The sequence below is a fragment of the Narcine bancroftii genome, chromosome 1 (assembly GCF_036971445.1).
Source record: "Narcine bancroftii isolate sNarBan1 chromosome 1, sNarBan1.hap1, whole genome shotgun sequence".
NCBI classification, from domain to species: Eukaryota; Metazoa; Chordata; class Chondrichthyes; order Torpediniformes; family Narcinidae; genus Narcine; species Narcine bancroftii.
In genome coordinates, this window is record NC_091469.1 from 94,225,631 (window position 1) to 94,244,576 (window position 18,946).

The 18,946-nt window shown below is 40.1% G+C and overlaps 1 pseudogene; it reads left to right on the forward strand.

Moving 5' to 3' along the window:
- The first annotated feature begins 212 nt into the window (after positions 1–212).
- LOC138743241 (protein regulator of cytokinesis 1 pseudogene) lies at positions 213–17,997 on the forward strand (annotated as a pseudogene).
- The last annotated feature ends 949 nt before the right edge of the window (positions 17,998–18,946 follow it).

The window sequence follows — 18,946 nt, forward strand, 5'->3', positions numbered from 1 at the left end:
ATCAACAGAATTTAACAAATTATTTGCAGTACAGGTATGTGGAATTGAACTACAACTCCTGTACATTTTGAAAGGTGGGAGAATCCCACGCAGATTTGGAGAAAATCTACAAACTCTGTACAAACAAAGCCAGATTCGAAAATTTGTCGCTGGTGCTTTAATAGCATTACGCTAACCGCAATGCTAACTGTACCGCCCCAAAAAAACAGAAAATGCTGGAAGCTCATATCAGGTCAGACAACATTTATGCAAAGAGAAAGAGTGAACTTTCACATTATCTGAACTTCATATGCATCTTTCTGATGAAGACCCTGAGCAACAAAGGTTATCAGGAGAAAGCAAGGTGAGTGGGAAAATGATTAAATTGTGGGACATACTCGATGGGCTAAATAGCTTATATCTGTTTCTATTTCTTATGGTCTTATGGTCTCCTTTCAAGGATTCTGCCTGACCTGCTGATGTTTCTGTTTTTATGTATAGTAGAATCCAGACCAAGATCACCATATTGCACTTGATAATGCTTGCACTGTGGACCTTTGGTGCACAGAAGCAGAAATAGGCCATAATGCCACTCAAATCTGCCCTGCCAATTGGACTGATTTCTATCACAATTCCATCCAGTACAAGTACAGCACAGGAGCAGGCCCTTTGGTTCCCGATGCCTGCACCAAACAAGATGCCGTTGAATTAAACCACATGACTCATATCAATCCAATCCCTTCATATTGAAAATAATCTCAATCACACACATGCAGTTAGTATAGCCATTAATGCAATGTGTCAATGACCTGAATTAGAATCCAGTGCTGTTTGTAAGGAGATTGTCCATTCTCCTTGTGATCTGCATGGGTTTTATCCACGGTGCACCAGTTTCCTCCCATCTTCTGAAACACACAGGGTTGATAGATTAATTGGGTGGAATGGGTTTCATGGCCAGAAGGGTGACTACTGTCCTGTATAACTAACATTAAAATTAAGTGATATAGAGTAAAACACCTGGCACCTATGGGGATTGGTAGATGCTGGATAAGTGAATTTTCCAGTTGATTAAGATTGAGTGTTGTGTGATTGGCTAACTAATGGCAAGGTGCACCAATTTTAAACTTTTGTATTTTTTACCTATTTATTTTCCTCAATTATTTTGCTGATTGCTTGAATTCAGGATAACAGGAGTTTTACTGTATTTGACATGTAAAGGTTATCCAAACCTGCTGCTAGATAACCGCATCTTAATTTGACCTTCCATTAATTATTGGGTTAATTTTTTTAAAAATTAGGTGCCATTGATTAAATATGTTTAACATGAGTTGAGATAAGCAGTATCAAATAGTTAAGAGAAACATTTCCTGAATGGTACAGATCACATTAAAATGTATACAGACACTCAGGAGGACTTAATCTAAACACAAGATTTGATCAACTTCCCATTAAGAGACCATTTAGTTATCCAAGCCTAATGATGCAAGGGACATTAATTAATTATCATTAGACACAATCATTAACTCAAGATTCAAGAATAATCCTTGCGTTTTCGTGGTCATATGGCTCCCTCAGACAGTTGGCCAACTAACAACCCTCAGAATATTCATACCATCACTTTTTTTTTGAAAATTTTATTTAAAGATTTTATAAAACTATAAACATAACAAGCAAAAAAAAATACAACATACAAAAGAAAACAAAACTCCCCTCCCCTCTTCTAACCTATTTCCTACCATCCCATCCCCCTCCCTTGGAGCCTTAAAAAAAGATTTTTTATCCAGGTATTTAATATTAACTGTTTGGTGTGCCAACTCTGTACATATCATTTACTTAAGATCTATAAGCTCCACATTTTAACCAAAAAAATTAGTTATTTCACATTATAAGTTATTTTTTCCAAATATAAACACAATTGTAATTCATTATGCCATCTTTGTATAATCAACCCTACATCATTTAATGGTTAAAATAAAATTATCCAGAAAAATACCTGCAATGTGATAGAAAGCATAACATCACTAATTATTTTGCAAAAAAATAATGGGAGTCTTTCATAAGAGACTCTCATGAATGGACTTGACTGTGTTCATCTGCATTTTCATTATGGCAGCCAAACAAATCAGACTTCTGGCCTCTGCCCAGTTATTTGATGTGAGACAAGATGATTAAATGATCCATCACAATTGTCCTCAGAAATACTGTATGTGCAAGTTGAATTGTTCAGTTATTTGCCTGGCTTCAAAATAAAGCTCTTAGTTCAAGTATTTGAATAGAGATTGGAGACAAGTTGCTCCAAGCAGCCAGAGTATGTATAAGAGTTGCAACCATCAATAATGTACAATATCAGTGGTTTTCAAACTTTTTCTTTCCACTCACATACCACCTTAAGTAATCCCTATGTGCCCATAGGTGCTCTGTGATTAGTGAGTGGGGAAAAAAGTGATTGAGAACTACTGAATTAAAGTAGCAACCTTATATAAGGCCTCTTTTGAAGCTCTTGAATTATAGAATTGCCATTGAAGTGATGTCATTCTGAAGTTGACATCAGCTATAAATTTTGGACTCAGCTGGCTTGAAGCAAACATATGTTTTAAGGAGACAACTGTCATATGTTAAATGTTACTTCAATAGTGATTAGTAAGGGATTACTTAAGGTGGTATGTGAATGGGAAGAAAAGTTTGAAAACCACTGTTTTAATTGTCCCTAATTGACTCGTTATGTGCAGGGTTTCATAACTCCAAAGGAAATGGGCCAATGACAATTTTTATCAAGCAAAATATTTCAGTAACATTTGGGTCTAGAGCAGTGATTCTCAACCTTCTGTTCCCTCACACATTCCACCTTAACCAATCCCATTAATCACAGAGCACCAATGGCATAGGGATTACTTAGAGTGGTATATGAGTGGAAAGAAAAAGGTTGTGAAACACTGCTTTAATTCTAAACATTTAATTATAATGTTGGTCCTAGAATGATGTGAAAATACACAAAACATGTATCCCTTCTGTTGTCGAGGGACACAAGCCAGGATGCTCTAATTTTCAGTGAAGATAGAATCTGGTGAAACCAGAAACATATTGTCGTGTGGAATGCCTTCACCAGCCAACACTGCCTGAAGAGTTTTGAGCTCAAAGGAATAGAAAGCAATCTGTTCAAAATTGTTGACATTCAATGTATGTAGATCATCAAGGGGAAAAAAAAAACCTGCCTTAAATTCCAAGAATGCATAAAATTGGAATATCAATACACCCCCCTCCCCCCACCCATCCCATTTTCTTCCCAAAATTAGAGCAGCTAAAATTGTCCCAGTATCACTGGTGACCCTGCTACATTTGCATATGAATTGTCAATGCAATTGGAAATAGAGAGTTAGAAATGGTATTCAATATCTGAGGATATTTTCAATGGAGATTTGTGTTATTGCACTGCCAATTAACCTCGCTTGTCCAGAAAGCGAACAAATGAGACTGTTGGAAAAACACAGAAATACTGGAGGAACACAGCAGGTCTTGCAACATCCTTGGCTGTTATTCCTCGCATTGCAAACTAAAATTCTTCAGGCTGCAGCCAGCTGCTTGGCTGGTTTGCCCAGAATGGTGGCAAGTGGATGCTTACAGCGTCAACTGCCGCAGGGATCTGTTTTGGTGGCAGCCATTTGGCTGTGGACGAGTTGGCAGGGTTCATCTTGCTGCACACTGTTGATTCTAAAAACGTTAGAGCCTGTTCAGGGTCACTACTGTAGCACTGCTAAAGGCAGAGCTGCTGTAATAAATGCTGTCCACACCAAGCAAATAAAGCAGTAACTGCTGTTTATTCAAACCATGCGCATTCCTTTTTAGGGGAGGTGACAGGCTCATGGGAGTGATGTCATCATACTGCTGTGAGGCCTGGCTGTTCCCTGGCAACACCCTCCCTCAGCCTGGAACTTCTGCACAGTGGGAGGCAAGGCCCTGTGCCCTGCTGAGCTGGCTGCTCCCTAGGGCAATTCGGCCTGTTGTGTGCAGGGTTTACTCGGCCTGCTACACCTGAATTTTTTTTTGGATTGCCTAGTTTGTTTACATTACTTTATTTTGTATGTGTATCTTTTATTGAATATAAGTGTTTTGCAGTTCTGACAAGTAAAATATCTGCCTGGCCCACGTGAAAAAAAATCATTACTGTACTCTGGCAATAAATTTGAACTTTGACAAAGACTATGACCATTCACCTTATCTCTTTCCTTCATGATTTATTATATATCTATAATATCACCATCAGCCTCTGATGCATCAGGGTAGAAAGCTCCACCCTATTGATCTCTTCTAGGAATCCGTGCCCTCCTGTCCAGTCACACCTGTCTCTTTGCTGCACTCTCTTCATCTTGATGACATCCTTTCTTCTGAGGTGACTGGAATACTATACCATATTCCAAATATGAACTTAGCAACATCTTGTGCAATTGTAACATGTCTATGGTGTGCTACAGTGCAATGAAAACAATTTATTTAGCTTAAAAACTGGCACACAAGATTCTGCATCCCTTCTGGCTCCATGTGCTCTGCTCCTGCCCGAAGGCTGGCGTGAGCCTTTGTATGGGGCTAATGATTAGCAGGGAGTAGGCAGAGCCAGTATCCCAGGTTACTTCACTGCAGGTTTCAGTGAAATGGGATTCACTGTGTGCTGTGCTGATGGCTGCCTCCACCCCCATCTACTCACATATAAACTAGTTTCCCACCTAAACCCAGAACCCTTCCAAAGACTACTGTGAGATCCTACCCATAGTTATAAGCAAATAAAAGCATTTGTTTTCCCTCCAATCTTGAGAGCTACACAGGTACAGTGGTTTCCCCCCTACAGTAGGCAGTGCAGGAGTGCGGACAGGTGCAGGCGGTCACAGACAGTCCAGTGGTTATTTTACTAAATAATCAGTCCCAACTCTGGACTGATGAAGGAAGCATGCCAAATTCCTTCTTCATCACGGTGTCTAGCTATATCACCATTTCCAGGAAATACTTTTACCGTAAACCTTGCTGTTCCTTAATTTCAAGGTCCCTGCCATTTATTACATCCTGCCCTGGTTTAACTTTCCAAAATGCAACATCTCCCACTTACCTATGTTAATTTTCATCTGCCATTCCTTGGTCTATTTTTCCCAATTGGAAATCTGGATCCAATCACAATTTTTGAGAACCCTTTAACACTGTGCACTACACCACTAACTTTGATAATGTTCACAACTCACTAACCTTTCCAAATACATTCTCATCCCAATTGTTGACATAGATGACAAGCCGCAGTGGACCAAACACTGATACCTGAAGCACACTGTCGTTACTGGCCTCCAATATGAAAGACACAATGCTGGAGAAGCTCAGCAGGCCAAACAGTTTACTCTATATAGCAAAGCTAAATATACATAACCAATGTTGCGGGCTTGAGCCCCTCATCAAGTTATAAACAAAATCTAGGCAGGTACCTGAATAAAATGGGGGAGGGGGTGAGGGGCAGCAGGCAATATGTAATTGGTGGATAAGGGAGGGAAGGCACATGAGAAAACAAGGGGAGGGGGGAAATAACTATGAATGGAGAGAGAAGGGAGTGAAGAGCTGAACTAGTGGTTATGTATCTTTATCTTTGCTATAAGATGTACTGTTTGACCTGCTGAGTTTCTCCAACATTGTGTTTTTACTTCAATCACAGTGTCTGCAGACTTTCATATTTTATATATGTAATCAGGAGCTTTGGATCCTGAAGACATGAGACACTAAAAGGAGTTTCCAGCAAAGTTTCAGTGAAGGAACAAGAAGAATCCCAAGAAAATTCTTGGTCAATTTATAAATCCATGTCATAATGTTTAGTATTTTTTTTTAATCCTGAGTCAGAGAAACAGAAAGCTTTGGATATCAATCAAATTTGAACCAGATCAAAGGCTATGTCACTTGAAAATCTTTCTCTGACAGGGAAATTTAACATGATTTTTCGCAATGAAATTGCAAACTAGAATGATGGATGTTTAATTGGTTAAGCTGATAATTTTGTTATCAGCAAACTTGCTCACACTAATGTACACCTGGATATTTATATAAAATTCATCAATCATCCCTAAGGTAGGTAATAATCATTTCAACCTTCACTCAGAATTTTTGTATGTGACATCCACAGACTAATGGCAACATAAATATATCACCAAACAGGACCACAACAATAAGAAAGATTGTGGGCTTCTTGTTATCAGACTGTGCTGTCTGAAAATGTCTGTGAGATGTATATAACCTCTTCAAGAGAGTGCCCTTTATTCCAATAGTCCCCACCTTAGAGTTGAGAGAGTGCCCATCACTGTTGATGCAAGATTCTTGGCAAGACAATCTGGATCTCAAGTGCAAAAGCAGTTGTAGATTCTGCTTTTTGTTTTATCTTTGTTTTTCCATTGCAGCAGTAAAAGGCCACAGTGGACAAGTATATGTGCTTGGAGGTCACATTTTCAGCTATGGTGTTCATCATTTTTATTTTGATCTGATTAGTAAATTACTGGGGGTGTGGCGAGATGGTGTAGTGAGAAGATGTGTGGTTCCACCTTCCCCCAGTTAAACATCTAAATACCCAAATTTAAAATTTGTAAAAGTGGAGGGACTTTGGAATATTGGAGTATTGCAATGGCTGCAAACATTAAAAAATCAAAAGCTCAATTGCAAAAGAAATGACCTTACAAAAGTGTTGAAGAACTGAGGCCTACTTACCAAGTTGAAGCCATGGAATCATTGATTGGAGTCCCCAAGCCTCAGAGGACTCCTGCTCAGTTGAGTATTACATCGGCACCGATTGCACAATTCCAAGATGGCGCTGGTTCAATGACGGGCTCAAACGGCCCTGATATATGCCCCCGTGAGTCCGGGTGTGCAGGCAGATCAGCCAAGCAAAGACAATCCTGCGAGCCTGCAATACTGCCTGGCGGTCCGGGAACGCAGGGTGTAGCGTCGGAAGACACACCTATGCGGTTGGTGACTCTGCCGGGTATGCGTGGAGCGTCACAGGTCTGGGAATTACTGGATAAGGTGTGGACTGTGGGGGAGCCCAAACGGCGGTGGGCTGACAAGGTGGCATGCTGTCAACGGGCGTCCAGACCCACAGCCGCACTGGAAGAAGACCTATGATGTTAGAGGAGGAAGAAAGATCAACATTACAGGAACTTACACAGAAAGAAATGAGGACTGAGACCAGAGAAGGTAGGCCTCAAAGGGAGGTGATGGATCCTGGACTGGATTCTGCATTCACAAATTTGAAAGGGATTGCTCATCAAATGGAAAATACGTCAATACAGATGTCTACTCAGATGACTCAAGGATTTATGGAAGTGAAAACTAAAATGACTAATATATGTGAAGAAATTACTTGTATGAAGCAAGATACTAATGTAGTTAAAAGTGATATTAGTAGATGTATAAAATCAGTGGACACTGTGCAAGATAACTTTAAAAAGATTGAAGAAGCTTTTTTTGAATGTACGAACCAAGAGGAGCGTAATAGAGAAAAAAATGAAAAAAGTGGAGGATTCGTTTGTGGATTGGGGGATCCAGAAGAAGGAATTATTGAAGAAGATTGATTCATTAGAAAATCAGGGTTGAAGAAATAACGTAAAAATAGTAGGTCTTCCAGAAGATATAGAAGGTTCTGATCCGGTAAAGTTTTTAAGAAATGGATTCCTGAGGTGTTGGGCACAGAATTTTTTCTGGCTAGTCTGGAGTTAGAGAGGACATAGAGCATTAAGGAAGAAACCATTTCCAGGCCAACCACCATGAGCAGTTTTGATTCACTTTTTGAAATACCAGGACAGAGAAATTATATTAGGAATGGTGGTTTAGAAAGCATGACAGAATCAGGCTCTAATGATGGTCTAGAAATAATAGGGTGCTTTTTAATGAGAATTGAGTCAAGAAATTATTAGAAGGCACCGAGATTTTAATTCAGCTAAAGAAGTATTGTGGCGAAAGGGATATAAATTTGTTTTTCATTATCCGGCCGTGTTGAAAGTTTTTAATTGAAACATTCAATCTTAATTCTTTGAACATTTATATGGGGGGGTTAGAATATTAAAGGAATTAGAAGGGGAGCATTATTTTACAGTAGTGGAAAAACAAGGACTGGTTTGACGAAAACAGCCAGGAAATCCAGGAGCTGCTGGCAAAGAAGCGAGCTGCCCACCAGGCTCACCTTACAAAGCCGTCCTGTCCAGAGAAGAAACAAGCCTTCCGTCGCGCATGCAGCCATCTTCAGCGCAAACTCCGGGAGATCCAAAATGAGTGGTGGACTAGCCTCGCCAAACGAACCCAGCTCAGCGCGGACGTTGGCGACTTCAGGGGTTTCTACGAGGCTCTAAAGGCTGTGTACGGCCCCTCACCCCAAGTCCAAAGCCCGCTGCGCAGCTCAGACGGCAAAGTCCTCCTCAGCGACAAGATCTCCATCCTCAACCGATGGTCAGAACACTTCCAATCTCTTTTCAGTGCCAACCGCTCAGTCCAAGATTCCGCCCTGCCCCAGCTCCCTCAACAGCCCCTAAGGCTAGAGCTGGATGAGGTTCCCACCCTGGATGAGACATATAAGGCAATCGAACAACTGAAAAGTGGCAAAGCAGCAGGTATGGATGGAATCCCCCCAGAAGTCTGGAAGGCTGGCGGCAAAACTCTGCATGCCAAACTGCATGAGTTTTTCAAGCTTTGTTGGGACCAAGGTAAACTGCCTCAGGATCTTCGTGATGCCACCATCATCACCCTGTACAAAAACAAAGGCGAGAAATCAGACTGCTCAAACTACAGGGGAATCACGTTGCTCTCCATTGCAGGCAAAATCTTCGCTAGGATTCTACTAAATAGAATAATACCTAGTGTCGCCGAGAATATTCTCCCAGAATCACAGTGCGGCTTTCGCGCAAACAGACGAACCATGACATGGTCTTTGCCCTCAGACAGCTCCAAGAAAAGTGCAGAGAACAAAACAAAGGACTCTACATCACCTTTGTTGACCTCACCAAAGCCTTCGACACCGTGAGCAGGAAAGGGCTTTGGCAAATACTAGAGCGCATCGGATGTCCCCCAAAGTTCCTCAACATGATTATCCAACTGCACGAAAACCAACAAGGTCGGGTCAGATACAGCAATGAGCTCTCTGAACCCTTCTCCATTAACAATGGCGTGAAGCAAGGCTGTGTTCTCGCACCAACCCTCTTTTCAATCTTCTTCAGCATGACGCTGAACCAAGCCATGAAAGACCCCAACAATGAAGACGCTGTTTACATCCGGTACCGCACGGATGGCAGTCTCTTCAATCTGAGGCGCCTGCAAGCTCACACCAAGACACAAGAGAAACATGTCCGTGAACTACTCTTTGCAGATGATGCCGCTTTAGTTGCCCATTCAGAGCCAGCTCTTCAGCGCTTGACGTCCTGCTTTGCGGAAACTGCCAAAATGTTTGGCCTGGAAGTCAGCCTGAAGAAAACTGAGGTCCTCCATCAGCCAGCTCCCCACCATGACTACCAGCCCCCCCACATCTCCATCGGGCACACAAAACTCAAAACGGTCAACCAGTTTACCTATCTCGGCTGCACCATTTCATCAGATGCAAGGATCGACAATGAGATAGACAACAGACTCGCCAAGGCAAATAGCGCCTTTGGAAGACTACACAAAAGAGTCTGGAAAAACAACCAACTGAAAAACCTCACAAAGATAAGCGTATACAGAGCCGTTGTCATACCCACACTCCTGTTCGGCTCTGAATCATGGGTCCTCTACCGGCACCACCTACGGCTCCTAGAACGCTTCCACCAGCGTTGTCTCCGCTCCATCCTCAACATCCATTGGAGCGCTTACACCCCTAACGTCGAAGTACTCGAGATGGCAGAGGTCGACAGCATCGAGTCCACGCTGCTGAAGATCCAGCTGCGCTGGATGGGTCACGTCTCCAGAATGGAGGACCATCGCCTTCCCAAGATCGTGTTATATGGCGAGCTCTCCACTGGCCACCGTGACAGAGGTGCACCAAAGAAAAGGTACAAGGACTGCCTAAAGAAATCTCTTGGTGCCTGCCACATTGACCACCGCCAGTGGGCTGATAACGCCTCAAACCGTGCATCTTGGCGCCTCACAGTTTGGCGGGCAGCAACCTCCTTTGAAGAAGACTGCAGAGCCCACCTCACTGACAAAAGGCAAAGGAGGAAAAACCCAACAGCCAACCCCAACCAACCAATTTTCCCTTGCAACCGCTGCAATCGTGTCTGCCTGTCCCGCATTGGACTTGTCAGCCACAAACGAGCCTGCAGCTGACGTGGACTTTTTACCCCCTCCATAAATCTTCGTCCGCGAAGCCAAGCCAAAGAAGAAAAGAAGAATATATTATTAGATTAAGATATGCCTAATTTGAATTTTGCAACTTCTAATGTTCAGGGTTTAAATAACACAATTAAGCGTAAATTAGTTTTGGCTTATGTAAGAAAAATGAAAGTTGATATTGCTTTTTTGAAAGAAACACATTTTACTGAAAAAGAGCATTTGAAATTGAAGAGAGAGTGGGTTGGTCATGTATTTTCTTCTTTTAATTCTGAAGCAAATGGTTTAGCAATTTTCTTCTTCTTTCTTTCTTTGGCTTGGCTTCGCGGACGAAGATTTATGGAGGGGGTAAAAGTCCACGTCAGCTGCAGGCTCGATTGTGGCTGACAAGTCCGATGCGGGACAGGCAGACACGGTTGCAGCGGTTGCAGGGGAAAATTGGTTGGTTGGGGTTGGGTGTTGGGTTTTTCCTCCTTTGTCTTTTGTCAGTGAGGTGGGCTCTACGGTCTTCTTCAAAGGAGGTTGCTGCCCGCCGAACTGTGAGGCACCAAGATGCACGGTTTGAGGCGATATCAGCCCACTGGCGGTGGTCAATGTGGCAGGCACCAAGAGATTTCTTTAGGCAGTCCTTGTACCTCTTCTTTGGTGCACCTCTCTCACGGTGGCCAGTGGAGAGCTCGCCATATAACACGATCTTGGGAAGGCGATGGTCCTCCATTCTGGAGACGTGACCCACCCAGCGCAGCTGGATCTTCAGCAGCGTGGACTCGATGCTGTCGGCCTCTGCCATCTCGAGTACTTCGATGTTAGGGATGAAGTCGCTCCAATTAATTTTGAGGATGGAGTGGAGACAACGCTGGTGGAAGCGTTCTAGGAGCCGTAGGTGATGCCGGTAGAGGACCCATGATTCGGAGCCGAACAGGAGTGTGGGTATGACAACTGCTCTGTATACGCTAATCTTTGTGAGGTTTTTCAGTTGGTTGTTTTTCCAGAATCTTTTGTGTAGTCTTCCAAAGGTGCTATTTGCCTTGGAGAGTCTGTTGTCTATCTCGTTGTCGATCCTTGCATCTGATGAAATGGTGCAGCCAAGATAGGTAAACTGGTTGACCGTTTTGAGTTTTGTGTGCCCGATGGAGATGTGGGGGGGCTGGTAGTCATGGTGGGGAGCTGGCTGATGGAAGACCTCCTTTTTCTTCAGGCTGACTTCCAGGCCAAACATTTCGGCAGTTTCCGCAAAACAGGACGTCAAGCGCTGAAGAGCTGGCTCTGAATGGGCAACTAAAGCAGCATCGTCTGCAAAGAGTAGTTCACGGACAAGTTGCTTAATCAGGCCAATAATAATATTGTGGTTGGGGGAGATTTTAATTGTGTTTTGGATCCTTTATTGGATAGAACTCCAAAAGGTGTAAGGAAATCAAAGGTGGCAAAACAAATAGGAGCTTTGATGAAGGATTTGAATCTGGTTGTTGTTTGGAGGAGAGTAAACCCTACAGAGAAAGACTTTTCCTTTTATTCCTCTAGACATGATTCCTTTTCTAGAATAGATTATTTTTGCTTTCAGCACATCTGCAAGGTAGAGTATTACAGGTTGAATTTAAAAGTTGGGTTATATTGGATCTTTCTATGTTATTTTTTTCCTGTATAGGTTTAGAAATAATCCAATCGTCTTATAGATGGAGGTTTAATACAATGCTATTGAAGAAACCGGAGTTTATTACTTTTGTTAAGGAGCAGATTAGTTTGTTTTTGGCTGAGAATGTCAATTCAGTACATAGTAATTTTGTATTGTGGGATGCTTTAAAAGCATATTTATGAGGGCAAATTATTAATTATACTACGAAAGTTAAAAAGCAATATGCGATGGAAAGCTTAATGTTAGAGAAACAAATTGCTGAATTGGAAAAGGAATTTCAGAAATATTTTACAGAAGGATAAAAAAAAGTTGCTTTAATGAAGTTGAAATTACGTTATAATACTTTACAAACTTATCAGTATGAGCGTCTACTTTATCTATCTAAGCAATGTTATTATGACTGGGTGAGCGAGCTCTTAAGGTATTAGCATGGCAATGAAAAACAGAACAGACATCACAAATTATTAATGCTGTGAAAAAGAATTCAATAGTTATCTATAAACCTCAGGAAATTTATGATCAGTTTTATTCATTTTATCAAAAATTATATACTTCTGAGGGAAAGCAGAATTCTAGTTCTATCGAATCCTATTTATCTAAATGAAATTTACCTGTTTTAGGGGAGGAAGAGATTAAAGAATTGGAAGCTCCATTTACAGATTTTGAGATTAAAGAGGCTATACAAGAGATGCCAAATAGAAAGTCACCAGGAGATGATGGATTTTCTGTTTAATTTTGTAAAGTATTTTATGAAGATTTATCCTCTATATTTGAAGATGTGTTGCAGCAAGTTACAGAGGAGCAGTTGTTACCAGAACCTTGTTCAAGTACTATAATTATTGTGATTCCTAAGAAAGATAGGGACCCATTGAAATTATTTTTTTTTAGACCTATTTCTTTATTAAATGTAGATTATAAAATTATAGTGAAGGTGTTAGAGAATAGACTTGCCAAATATTTACCTCAGTTGATACATATAGATAAAATAGGTTTTATTAAAAATAGAAACGTGTCTGATAATATTCTTAGGTTGATAACATTAGTCAATGCAGTTAGACAGCAACGCAACCATCCAATGGTGATTGCACTGGATACGGAAAAACAGGGTTGATAGGGTTGAGTGAAATTTTTTGTTTAAGGTGTCAGAGAAGTTTAATTTTGTCCCTTATTTTATAGGCTAGGTTAAGGCCTTATATACAAATCCAACTGCTAGGGTGGTGACAAATGATCAAATTTCCTTATCATTTAACTTAACGTGTTCAAATCAACAAGGTTGTCCATTGTCACCAGCCTTATTTGCATTGACTATTGAACTGTTGGCTCAGATAATAAGACAGAATGATAAGATTAAAGGAAAGAAAATTGGGGAGGATGAATATAAGATTAATTTATTTGTGGACGATGTGCTGGTATATTTGACAGAACCGGAACAGTCTTTGAAATATTTACAAGATTGTTTGTTAAAATTTGGAGAGCTATCTGAATTTAAAGTAAATTGGGGTAAGAGTGAAATATTGTCTGTTGGGGATGGAGATTATTCAGAATATAAAATTATTATAAAATTGGTCAGATAGAATTAAATATTTGGGAGTGGTAGTAAACGCAGACTACCAGTCTTTAAATAAATTGAATTATGTCCCTTTATTAAAAAGGATTAAAATGGATTTGATTAAATGGAAAGATTTGCCATTAACATTAATTGGTCAAGTAAATTATGTTAAAATGAATATTTTTTCCTCAAATTCAATAATTGTTTCAGTCTATACCATGTTTACTTTCAAAGGTTTTTTTTTCAGGACCTGAATAGGGCAGTGTGGGAGTTTTTATGGAAAGGAAAATTAGCCCGAATAGCTTTGCATAAACTTACATGGAAATATGCTTTAGGTGGAATGCAGTTACCTCACATTCAAAATTATTATGATGCAGCTCAGTTGAAATTTGTTAGCAGATTGATGGATGTGGACCAATCTCCAATTTGGGCAAAGGTGGAAATGGCTTGTACATCTGAAGATGGGATACATCAGTTTATATTTAAATGGAATGTGGATTTATTGCGGGAATGTAATATGGTGGTATTAAAACATTTGTTAATAATATGGGTTAAAAGAAATAGGGTTTAAGGATCAAAGGGTAAATTACCAATTCAAACCCCATTATATCATAACCAGCTTATTCCTTTTTCAATGTTTAATAATCATTTAAAGAGATGGAATTCTCAGGGCATAAAGATAATTCAGGACTATTTTGAAGAAAGCTAATTTCTTTCTTTTATTCAATTGAGGGAGAAATTTGATACATCTGTAAATTCTGTTTGTGTATTATCAACTCAAAGCTTTGATAAAAGATAATTACGGTAAAGAGATGAATTTACCCATGTTGACAAAATTTGAGTCTTTGATTTTTTCTGTACCCAAGAAAGATTATATTTCAAATATGTACCAATTATTACAGGATAGTATGGATAAACTGGAATGGGAGAAATCTAGGCTTAAATGGGAAAATGATTTAACCTATATTTTTCCAGAAGATAATTTGGAGGTTATGTGTTCTGATAGTGTAACTAAAGTGATGAATGTACATTATGGAATGGTTAATTTTTTTTTTTTTTTTTTTTTTTTTTTTTTTTTTTTTTTTTTTTTTTTTACATCAGTTATATTTGACTCCAGAGAAATTGAAAAAATATGGATTTAGTAATTTGGATTCTTGTTTTAGATGTGGACTATGTACTGGAACTTTTTTACATGCTGTTTGGTCTTGTTTTAAAGTACAACCATTTAGGGAAGGAATTAGATTGGTTTTAGAAAAATTATTTAAGATTAAGTTACCATTAGACCCATCAATATTTTTGTTGGGATATATGGTTTCTTTGAAAGGACAAGGGTTGGATAAATTTCAAATTGCATTTGTATGTCTAGTGTTTTCTGTAGCATGAAAATGTGTAGCTAGTACTTGGAAGGATAATATGGAGGTTAATATAACACGCTGGCATAATGTTGAGAAATTGTATTATTATGGAAAAAATTACATATAATCTGCACGATAATTATTCATTTTTTGTTAAAATGTGGTCTTCTTATTTGGAATATATGAATTTATAAATACTTTGAAATATTCTTTATAATCACTATATTATCTTTATATTTGGCTCCCCTTCAGTGGGCTAGCTGAAGGGGTGGGAGGGTGGGCGGGGTTTTTATTTTTTGGTTTTTTTAATATATACAAATAATTGTTTTTTCTGTTATGTTTGATTGTAAGTTGTCTAAATTCTTTTAAATAAAGTTTTCCATAAAGAAAGATTTGCAAATTACTATATCTGATTCCCATCTATTAATTTGCAGCCTATGGTTCTGGTCTTTGAATACAGTACAACTCCGATTCTCTGAAATGGTTAGGACCAGGCCCATTTCTGATAAACATTCTTTTTGGAGAACTGGTCATTTAAAAAAAAACTGCCCAGTCTCAACAGCAAATCACTTATAACAGTGTTTAAACAACAACAGACACAAGGGAAGGCTTTTTAAGCATTAAAATAATGTTCAATTCTCAACAAATCAAATGCTGGCTGCCGCCATTCACCGACACCTCCCCACCAAGGCCCCGCTCATCCACTATTCTGTCTATCTGGGAGCTTGAGATCCCCGCTGCCACTGGGAACCCAAAGTCCTCTGCTGCTGGCACCAGGAGCCCGTGTTCCATTGCTGCCAGCGCCGGAATTGCAAGGTCCACTGCTGCCACCACCCCGAAATGAGGATTTCGGAGAATCCGATTTCAAATAATTGGAGTTGTACTGTACATTGCTCCAAATCCGAATTTACTATCATTTACATCTCACAAAATTCATTGTTTTACAGCATTACAGGGGGAAAAACTACAGTAAATTACATTTTAAAATATTAATACAAAAGAAGAGAAAAGTTGTCTGTGGTTCATTTACCATCCAGAAATCTGATGGCTGATGGGCAGAAGCTGTGTTTGTATTGTTGGGTGTTCATCTTCAGTCTTCTGTACCTCCTTCCTGATGTTAGCAGTGAGATGGCGGCATGGCCTTTGTAGTGAGGGTCCTTGAGGATAGACACTGCTTTCTTGCGACACAACCACTGTAGATGTCCTTTCTGGAGTGAAGACTACTGTCTATGATGGCAACTGAATGGGTTGACAGCTCTTTCTGTCCTGTGTATTTGGCATCTCAATACCAGACAGTGATGCAGCCAATCGGACTGCTCTCCACAGTATACTGCAGAAATTTAGCAAATCTCCTCAGACTTCTGACGAACTATAGATGTTGGTGAGTCTTCTTCAGGATTGCATCGCCATGAAGGCCCCAGGTTAGATCTTCAGAGATGTTGACCATCAGGAATTTGTACAATATTACCCTTTCCACTGCTCACCCCTCAATGAGGACTGGATTGTGTTCTCCTGGTTTCCCCTTCCTGAAATCCACAATCAGTTCCTCAGATTTGCTAAAGTTCAGTAAATGTTGTTGTTGTAACACCCTTCAACTAGCTGATGTGTTGCATTCCTCTATGCTTCCATATTATCATCTATGATTCTGCCAAGCAATGGAGGTTATGGGGAAATCCCAACATATGTCATTTTTTAAAAAAAATTCAACTTCTCGATTCTCATCGCTATCCTCATTCAGTACAGGGAGTCATTCAAGGTTGCATTTGAGACTTCCACATGGCAGGTGTGCATCACAGACAAGACCAGCATATGCTGTTCATCTTTAATTGCCCTCACAGATGAATGCAAACTAGTCAGGGTTATTGTGGCAGACAAGGAAAAAAAAATGCCTGATTGTACAAATGAATTCAATCTGCAGTATCAACAAAATGATTAAAATGGTGAAAAATTTAACCTAGCCTTTATAAAGTATCCTCACTGAAACACTATGTTTTGGGAATGCACACGAGTGCGTGACATCAGATACATGCTGTTACATTGTATGAGGAGGTTCAATTTGGCACCATCTTGGCATGAATAAAGATGCTTACAGCTTGTCTCAAGTAAGGTTATTTTCAAAGAGAAAATGCTCAACAAAGAGGCGATGAGGATGAAGAAAAATTCCACACTCCAGACAACAGGATCTACAGGATTTTGGGTAAAAGGATGTCGGAGATTAAAATTTTGGTGAAAAAGAACAACAGGATGACGTAGAGTTGCAGTGAGATGAAAGCACGTGCTCGGCATCAGGAATAAAAAAGGAAGAAACTTGAGAGGAAGACAACATCAAAAAAATGAGAGAGAAAGAGAAAAAGAGAAAGTGAAACAGTAAAGTGAGAAAGGGAGCTAGACACCCAGTGAGGGACTTTGACAGCTGGGGGCCTAGACAGCCAGGGGCCAGACTCCAAGAGAGGGACCAAACAGCCTGGGACAGGACGCTCACAGATGGGGATGGGGACTGCTGGGGCAACCAGGGCAAGACACCCAGCAGGAGGTGGCCAGAGAGCTGAGCCAGCAGCCGGACATCCAGGATGGAACAGCTGATGCCAAACGCTGCCAGTCTGGAGGATGATAGCACTTACCCATCTTTGGAATATCTGGGAAGAGATATGCAAAAAACAGAAGTTCTTAAAGGCATGTTAAGGGCCTTTTGGATATGATGATTACAGAGGAAGAAAATTTGAAGGCAGAGGCTGAAAAAGAGCATTGCTGTGTGCCAGAAAGAGCTCTATGCAGTGTGTCAGGAATTTGGTTTGGAAGCACGTCTGCCAGAAAATTGCACAATGCTGCAGATGGAAAAAGATTTGAGGACATGTTTGGAAGTCCTTTTGAAGGAGAAGAAAGAGAGGATGACAAAATTAAAATGCCTTAAGGAGGAAGATGAAGAGCTTTGTGCTATATTGTTCACAACAGGCTACTCCATTGATTATGATGCTGTTCCCAGTGTTGAACAGCTCGATGCATTTCGTCAGCACATTACTTCACTTAATGAAGAAAAGGAATGCAAAAGGTCTGACATTGTAGAAACGAAGAAAAATATAATTTTGTGCATGGATGAACTCGATCAACTGGCTGTCACTAGTTTTGAGAGAGATATTGTGTGTCCACGTCTAAGGTTCCTTTTTATTTTCACATGGTAATACATTAAAAATGTAATATACCTGATATACTTCAACTTTTGACAACTGTAAGGCAAAGAAAGAGTCACCATGAGGTTTGTCCAGTGCCACAATAGGAGAAAGAGAAGCAAAAGAGATTCCCTACAGAATATCCTTCATCAAGGTTCTTGAGTACAATCTAAGTGCTTTAGGATGTTATGTACAAAATACAGGATACATCTGTGTTGTTAGAGGAAGGATCTTGATGGAAGGAGGAATATGGTGTCAAATACACAACAGAGAGGAGAAGCTGGAATCTAATTGTCAGTAGGGAGATTTGTATATAAAATTCCACATTTAGAGTCACAGTGAAAAGACTACAAGACATACGAGCAGAAATAGGCTATTCAAAAAATTGAGTCTGCCCCACCATGTAATCATGAGCTGATCCATTTTCCCACTCAGCCCCACTGCCTGGCCTTCTCCCCATAAGCTTTGAATCCCTGGCAACCAAAAACCTAGCAATCTATGCATTAAATACACCCAATGACTTGGCCTCCACAACCATCAATGGCATCAAATCCAACAAATTTACGACCCTCTGGCTGAAGAAATTCCTTCACATCTCTATATCAAAGTGGATGCCCTTTAACCCTTGTTCTGGAGTTCTTTGTGAGGGTGGAGATGCATTCTGTCTGTCCAATGAGAATAATATAGGCCTGAAAACATTACTTCAACAGCTTGAGTTGAAGATGGCTCAGAACTGAGAAGTCGAATAATTAACCCATGGGACTGGTTGAAGATTACTGATGAAAAATTAAGACATTGAAGCCATTCAGCTGAAGTCTTCTGAAATTAATAATGGGAAGCAAAGACTGTAACAAAGAAACTTAAAGAATTTAATGTTTTTAGGGTGTTTAAGGCAGATGAGGTGAACTTCAAGGAAATGAGCAAAGAAATGGGAAAACACATGAGAGGGAAGGATAAAGAT